The sequence below is a fragment of the Octopus sinensis genome, linkage group LG23 (assembly GCF_006345805.1).
Source record: "Octopus sinensis linkage group LG23, ASM634580v1, whole genome shotgun sequence".
In the NCBI taxonomy this organism is placed as follows: Eukaryota; Metazoa; Mollusca; class Cephalopoda; order Octopoda; family Octopodidae; genus Octopus; species Octopus sinensis.
Window position 1 is genome coordinate 26416211 of NC_043019.1, and position 7717 is coordinate 26423927.

The 7717-nt window shown below is 40.5% G+C and overlaps 1 long non-coding RNA gene across 1 annotated transcript in view; it reads right to left on the bottom strand.

Moving 5' to 3' along the window:
• The window catches only part of LOC115223411, a 25750-nt gene extending 18412 nt beyond the window's left edge, over positions 1 to 7338 (bottom strand). The window contains exon 1 of the long non-coding RNA XR_005003575.1: positions 7327 to 7338. This is a non-coding gene — a long non-coding RNA (uncharacterized LOC115223411). The remainder of the gene's footprint in view (positions 1 to 7326) is intronic.
• Positions 7339 to 7717: the final 379 nt, after the last annotated feature.

A 7717-nucleotide genomic window follows, 5' to 3' on the forward strand; every position in this document is an offset into this window, starting at 1 on the left:
AGACAGGTGGTGTACAAAACAAACAGATGTATTAGTATAACACTCAGGAATAGAAAAAAGTCTTTACCAACGTTTTATTATTTTCAGTGAAATTTCAATGACATTATCATCATCACAACCACCATCATCGTCGTCACTATTTTATTCCTTATCAGTGTTAAATTAAAATTCATAATTAAGGTAAAAAAAAAATGATAGATAGACAGAATGGAATAAACGGAGCAGGATGATAGATGCTGAGAGAAAAAGTTGCCGAAGAGGTCACAGATGTGTGACAAAAGATTTCCAGACAATGGGTATAAGATAGATTTCTTTATTGGCCAGACAAGGCTGAACACAGAAGGGGCAAAATACAAAGTATAGCTTTTCTTTTGGGAAAAAGAGAAGGAAAAAAATGGGGGTCGAATTCCCATCAAAAGGGATCATGAAAAGAAAGAAAAAAATGGGGCTCAATCAGGATAAAATAAGAACAGTAATAAACAAGTGAGTAACGAATATATAGTGTGTTTACTTAGCAATATATATATATTTTTTTCTCTCCTTGTTTTTTCTGTGTCCCTTTCTGTAGAAGAGCGTAGGCTCGAAATGTAAAAGACTTTTTCTATTCCTGAGCGTTATACTAATACATCAGTTTGTTTTGTACACCACCTGTCTTGTCTTTTGTTTTTTTTGTAAACTCTCCCTATATATATATATATATATATATATATATGACAACAAAAATTGAGGAGTTTTACATTAATAGGGAGTGTGGCAGTAATTCCTAATGAAAGCTGAAACTAACCCTAATCCACCCCATCTCACACTTCTTACCACATTAACTATTCTGGGTGAATAATTAATTATTAACCCATTACCATCTGGAATACTCTGTGAAATGTAATCTTTATTCTCATTGTTTTGAATTAATCAGACATTATCTTGTAGCTTTGAGATTTCAATGATGTGATTGTTTATACTTTAGAATAACATTGTAGGGTAGGTGTGAGAAGCTTGATCTGACCAGTTTGAACACAAAACAGGTAGAGTATTTTGGGTCTTTTCGGTTTGAATGGCAGTTTTTTCTAGCAGTGTTATATGTAATTGTCACCCATAATTATGACCCTAGTATCGATCTATTGCATTTCAATCTGTTTTAGGGTTAGGGTTAGTTTGAGTTAGGGATGGGGGAAAGGTATCTTTTTTTCTTCACAAATGTAAATAAACCCAATCTGTTTCTTAAACGAGGGACATATTCATACGGCACAGAATGTCTTCACCTCAATAGACGTCATTGATTAGTTGAAATTGCAGAAATTGAAGAAAAACAACAACAAATATCTTACAAACTATAGAATTTTCTCAATAAAGCCAAGAGAAAAAAATGTTTTATAAACACATTCTATCAGTATACGAAGTTTAAAAGTGTTTAGTTACGTGGAAATTATTTTAAAATACTGCCGGTCAAACTGAAAAGATCCAGTATTTTTATGTTAGATGTGGCCAGTTTAAATGCTAAAGGGTAGAAGTTGACCTAATACTACCCTGATAGCCACGTCTCACACCAGATACCTCACTAGTCTATTCAGGGTGTGTAGCATGTTTAGCACTGAACCTGGAACCATGTGGATGTGAAGCAAACTTCTCATCACACAACTAAATGCCTACCCTTTGCCTTAACAATATATATCTCCTTTTTCTTTTAATGAAGTAAATGTTTTAGCATTTTTAAATGTAAATTATAAGGATATCATTTCGAAATAAATAAAAAGACTCTTGCAATTATATTAGAAGGTCCCCCAGCCTAGATGCATGTCCAGGTAAGGCTGAATAATGGGAATATATTTGATTTTCTGAGGCGAAGCCACTTTTACAAGCCTCAGCGTATATATGTACGTGTATGTACACACACACACGTATGGATTTGTCCATGTATACAGGCATAACTCGGCTTAAGTCGTTTTGATTTAAGTCGTTCTCGATTATACGTTGGTTTTCAAAAATAATATATGGAAAAATAAAAATTAAGCTAAGTCATTTTACATGACTTTATGTCTGCTCACCACAAATATTTGAGACGTAAAATCACTAGAAAAACCGTTAAAAGCACATAAAATCACGTTACTGTACAATAAATAAGAATAAAAACATACAAAAATCATATTAAAATACGTACACTAAAATAGGTTTTTATTAACAATGTATTATCGAAAATGCATTCATAAATAAAGTACAGAACTGGGAATGGTTATTATCGGTTTAGCCTAGAGACAAGTAAATTCGGCCAGGCCTAGCCTAGAGACAAGTAAATTCGGCCTGGCGTAGCCTGGAGACAAATTAATTTAAGTCGTGTCTTCTGGAACGATGTAGGGTGAGGTATGCCTGTTTATGCAAGCTCATGTATATAGTTAGGAGGAGATATATCAGAAAGCAAACGGTTTGTTTTTCACGAGAAATGTCTGCACACGATTCATTAGTTTCTTGTCCATCTTTCCTTTACGATTGGCTGAGAGTTTCTTCTGCCTGCCCGTCTGTCTGCCTGTTGGTCTCCCTGTTTATTTGCCTGCCTATCTCTTTGTTTGTCTGTCTGTTTGTCTTATAATAATAATAAACATTGTGTACAGTGCTCAGGTGCACTACAACTCATCTGAAGTGCATATATAATCAGGTGTAGTTTCGACGGATTTCGGAAAGCATGAGGGCCTTAAAGGATGCAGTGTCATGGCAGTCAACAACTGACGCAGGCAGTTTATTCCATGCTTCAGCAACTCTGAGCGTGAAGAAATGTTTCCGAAAGTCATGGGAGCTGTGTGTTTTCTGACTTTGTAGGCATGTCCACGTGTGTTAGACACATGGAGATCAAAAGGTGTTCAGTGTTGTTATTGGTGAGGTGGTTGACAACTTTGTGGGCGTTTACCAAGTCCGTCGCCAGACGCCGGAGCTTCAGTGAATCCATGCCCAGGGAAACAAGGCGCTCAGAATATGGTAGGTGTCTGATGGAGGGTATGCGTTTGGTTGCACGTCTCTGAACAGATTCCAGGAGGTCAATGTTCTGAGCAAGATAGGGGTTCCAAACTGATGATGCGAATTCCAAGTGTGGTCGTACCATAGTTGTGTAACGTGAAAGGATCTATCATCGAAGCACTGGCAGGGTGTCGAGATCCTTTCTAGTCACATACAAAAATTCTTGTAGAAAACAAACAGACGAAATCAGGTTAAAGGTGAACAGACAACTTGGTTTATTGATTCATGGTTGTACGTTGTCTGATGGGGGAATAGACAGCCTCTGATATACTGCTGGTGTTGGTCGTTGAGGTTGGTTGAAGTTGGTTGAAGCTGGTGTGTGGCTGTCAGAGCCAGGAGAACCGTGACCGATCGCAGTGCTGTCTTGAGCCGAAGAGAGAGATTTGAGGTTCGCGGGCTCGAGAGATGTTTTCCCGCACATGCGCATGGGGAAGACTTCCGGTGGCCACCCGGAAGCAGTCCCATTCTGCGCATGCGCGCCGAACCCTACACTGTAGCATCACTACAGGGCTCCCCTCCGAGTGCGAAGTACGGCAACCAGAATATTGTGGTGGTGCTGCAGAAAACAGAAGGCTTGCCGATCCCCCAGAAGACTTGGTACATACTATTATACAATAAGAAACATTTTAAAGTTAAATGTAAATTGTTTTTGAAAGTTTCTTGGGCCAATGCACTGTTCTGCCCGACTTTGTAACATACGGTGTGCTCGGGGCACCGTTGACGGCGAGGGTGGTGTTGTAGGAGCCGGTGAAGGTGTTTGTGCAGGTGAAGGCGTTTGTGCAGGTGAAAGTGTTGTTAAAGGTGCATAGGTGGGTGTGTCAAGGTTGTCATCAAAAGATGAAGACGTCTCAAAATGTGCCTTTTTTAAACGGTCCACGGAAACGGTCTCCGAACGACCATTTATCTCAATCGTGAAAACCTTTGGTGTGCGAGAAAGCACACGAAAAGGTCCTTTATAGGGAGAAACAAGTGGGCCCTTCACAGAATCGTCCCGAACAAAAACATGCGACCAGGTGTTCATATCCGGTGGAAGATGGGACGGTGGAGATTGCTTTCTGGGAAGCATGGGCGGAAGGTTTGAAAAATATTCCCGCAGTCTGGTGACATAGGTCGCCGGATCATGGGGCGGGGAAGTGTCTGGCACCAACATCGTACCGGGCAATGCCAGTGTGGTACCATACAGCAGCTCTGCAGCAGAAAACCCCAGGTCTGCCTTGACAGCAGTCCGACAGCCGAGAAGCACAATGGGCAGAAATTCGATCCAGGACTTCCGGTGACCACCCGGAAGCAGTCCCATTCTGCGCATGCGCGCCGAACCCTACACTGTAGCATCACTACAGTTGTATACAGTTTTAAATAGATGGCTGGAGAGCGGCTAACAAAAGTCTTGGAAATGGACTTTTATATTTTTTTACATTAATAATGGTTTCAAATTTTGGCAAAAGTCCAGAAGTTTTAAAAAGAGAAAGTCAATTACACCAACCCCAGTTTTCATCTGGTACTTATTTTATCAACCCTGAAGGAATAAAAGGTGAGGTCAGCCTTGGTAGAATTTGAACTCAGGATGTTAAGAATTGGACGAAATGCTGCTAAGCATTTTGTCCAATGTGTTAATGCTTCTGCCAGCTCACCATCATTTATCAGTTCTATCATTGATGGAAATAAATCGCAGGAGTGGCTGTGTGGTAAGTAGCTTGCTAACCAACCACATGGTTCCGGGTTCAGTCCCACTGCGTGGCATCTTGGGCAAGTGTCTTCTGCTATAGCCCCGGGCCGACCAATGCTTTGTGAGTGGATTTGGTAGACGGAAACTGAAAGAAGCCGGTCGTATATATGTATATATATATATATGTGTGTGTGTTTGTGTTTGTCCCCCTGGCATTGCTTGACAACCGATGCTAGTGTGTTTACGTCCCCGTCACTTAGCGGTTCGGCAAAAAGAGACCGATAGAATAAGTACTAGGGGTCGATTTGCTCGACTAAAGGCGGTGCTCCAGCATGGCCGCAGTCAAAATGACTGAAACAAGTAAAAGAGTAAAAGAGTATCTGACCGCTTCTGTTGCTATTAATTATTTTTTTTTAATAAGCCCACTGGCTATTTGTGCCACCAGTGCTTGAATAGACACTGGTCTGGCATTCCATCAGTTTCGACAACGAGGGTTCCGGTTGATCCAATTAATGGAACAGCTTGCTTGTGAAATTAATGTGTAAGTGGCTGAGTACTCCACAGACACGTGTACCCTTAATGTAGTTCTCAGGGAGATTCAGTGTGACACAGAGCGTGACAAGGCTGGACCTTTGAATTACAGGTACGGCTCATCCTTACCAGTTGAGTGGACTGGAGCAACATGAAATAAAGTGCCTTGCTCAAGGATAGTACAAGCCACTGGGAATTGAACTCACAGCCTTATGATTGCGAGCTGAATACCACAGCCATTAAGCCATGCACCTTTGGATTTCTATATATATCACTGTCATTGGTAAACTTTCGCTTACCAATGACAAGGCCAAGGAAGACCAAAATCATGTGATTTGGCAGTGCCTGCAGTGGTAGCGGACAATTATCTTCTGCTAGCAATATAAACACAAGTGCTTATATGCACCACAAGTGCATATGAGAAGTTCTTTCAAGGAAAATAAACATCAATACATTTCAGAATATATGGTAACAGAATGCTCACTCTTTTATCGTTTGCTTCAATATTTTAAACACAAACACAAAAACTCACAGACACACATACACACAAATACACGTATATGATGAGCTTCTTTCAGTTTCTATCAACCAGATCCACCCATAAGGCCTGAGTCAGCCTGAGACTTTAGTAGAAGACACTTAGCCCATGTGCCATGCAGTGGGACTGAACCCGGAACCATGTAGTTGGGAAGCAAACTTCTTACCACACAAGCCAAGCCTGCACCTATACAAACACTCACTCACACACACACACACACACACATTGTCACATGCATACATCAACACCAACACAATGTACTGTCATGTACAGTGCATAAAAATATAGTGCATATAAATGCACTGCCATATACAGAGACTTATACGTGTGACCATACTCACATAGGAAATGCACGCATATACACACACAGACTCACACGATGTCATCAACCCGGATATTGCTTTAGGTTATCAGAGCCACACCTTTAAATCCCTACCCTTCTCCATACACCTTCACCTCATCATCATCAGCCTCTCCACTTCGTGCTTGCGTCCCTGTTTCCGGTGGCCTACTTTCACTTTCGTTTTACTCCCACCTCTAACTACTCACCCTTTTCCACCTGTGCTTATCTACCCCCCCTTATCCAACAGTTTAATAATTTCCCTTTACTTCCGTATCTGTTAATCTCTCCCTCCTCTTCCCCTTCTTTCTCTTGTTTTATAGTAAAAATAATAATGATAATTATAATAATAATAATAATTATTATTATTATCCTTTTGCCTATTTCTTCTTTCCCAACCACCATCCCCAGCGGACCTCTGATACATCCTGTTGCATTTTCCTTCGGAACTCCCACCCTCTACGATCCATTATTTTATCAGTTGCTGCTCGTTCATCCATACCTCTTCCTCCACACAACCACCTCCTCCTCCTCTTCCCTCCTCCACAACCGCCTCCTTCTACGTACTGTATGATGTGTTCCTTCTCCTTCTATGTTTTCATTACCGAAGTGACAAAACCCACGGTACGCCATCTTGTAAATAATATTTTCAATTAGGAATATATAACCTCCCCACCTCTCTCTCTTTATTAATGGTCGTAAATCTTCGAAGAGAAATGGTAGATTCGATATAACTGTGTACAATGATATATTGGTTTCAAGTTTTGGCACAAGGCCAGCAAGTTTGAGAATGGGACAGAAAATGTTCTGCCAAGACATGCAGCGTTGGTGCTATCATCATCATCATCATCAGCATCATCATCATCATCACCACCACCACCACCATCATCATCATCATCACCATCAGCAGCAGCAGCACTGTAAACTTGACAAGAGTTTCACAAACTTGTAGTGTTGAGTAACACTTCCTCCCGTAGGTACAACCTGGAGAGAATCATTTGGCCAGGACTCATTATAATAATAATAATAATAATGAAATTATTGTATACAGTGCTCAGGTGCACCACAACTTGTCAGAAAGTGCATATAAAGTACATGCAGTAATGTAGAAATGTCTGATGTTATATAAAGGCGAAGTCTTGGATCGACAGATTTTGAAAAGTCTTCGACCGGCAGATTTTTAAAGTAATTTCTTTGTAACTAAACACTTTTAAATTTCGTATACTGGTAGAGTGTGTTACATAAAACATCTTTTTCTCTTGGCTTTCTTGAGAAAATTCTGTAGTTTGTAAGCTATTTGTTGTTTAATTTTGAGAAGTTATCAACCATATTAGGGTTATTAGCCGTAGAGAGAAGAAACATTTTCTAACGCTGGGAACAGAGAGAGAGAGAGAGAGAGAGAGAGAGAGAGAGAGAGAGAGAGAGGGAGAGAGAGATAGAGGGAGATAGAGATAGAGAGATTAACTAAACTTCTCTGATGTAGTTATGGATGTTTAAAATAATGTACCCCTCATCACACCTTCAAGAAACATCGTTGGAGGCGTTGCAAGGCCTGGAATCGAAACCTTACAGTTTCAGTGACTGTGTCTACGACACACTTAACTCAGGCGATGTGTCTGGATCATTTCATCAGTCAACT